At 67.0% G+C, this 291-nt stretch overlaps 1 pseudogene; it reads right to left on the bottom strand.

Moving 5' to 3' along the window:
* Positions 1 to 23: 23 nt before the first annotated feature.
* Positions 24 to 235, bottom strand: LOC104499886 (annotated as a pseudogene).
* Between the last annotated feature and the right edge of the window lie 56 nt (positions 236 to 291).

Genomic DNA, 291 nt, shown 5'->3' with positions numbered 1-291 from the left:
CGATGGGTTGAGCTGCGCCCCGCGTAGCCGGTGGAGTTTTCCAGCGTCAGGCTGTAGCGGCCAATGCAGGCGTTGACGGGGGAGCAGAGCGAGACGGAGAGTGAGTCCCCTTCCTGCTGCTGGACCACTGCGCTCCAGCCCGATTCCTCCGGGAAGTCGGTCATGGCAAAGTGGAACCTGGTTCCCGATGTCTCAGTGGGGCAGGGCCCTGCCAAGAGGGAGCGCGTCAGCTCTCCTGGTGCTCCAGGAGCCCCACACCGCAGGGGCTGGGCCAAAGGGACCCGCCCCGCA

Source organism: Buceros rhinoceros, unplaced genomic scaffold (genome assembly GCF_000710305.1).
Source record: "Buceros rhinoceros silvestris isolate BGI_N320 unplaced genomic scaffold, ASM71030v1 scaffold35529, whole genome shotgun sequence".
NCBI lineage: Eukaryota > Metazoa > Chordata > Aves > Bucerotiformes > Bucerotidae > Buceros > Buceros rhinoceros.
This window is presented reverse-complemented; position numbering and strand designations above follow the sequence as displayed.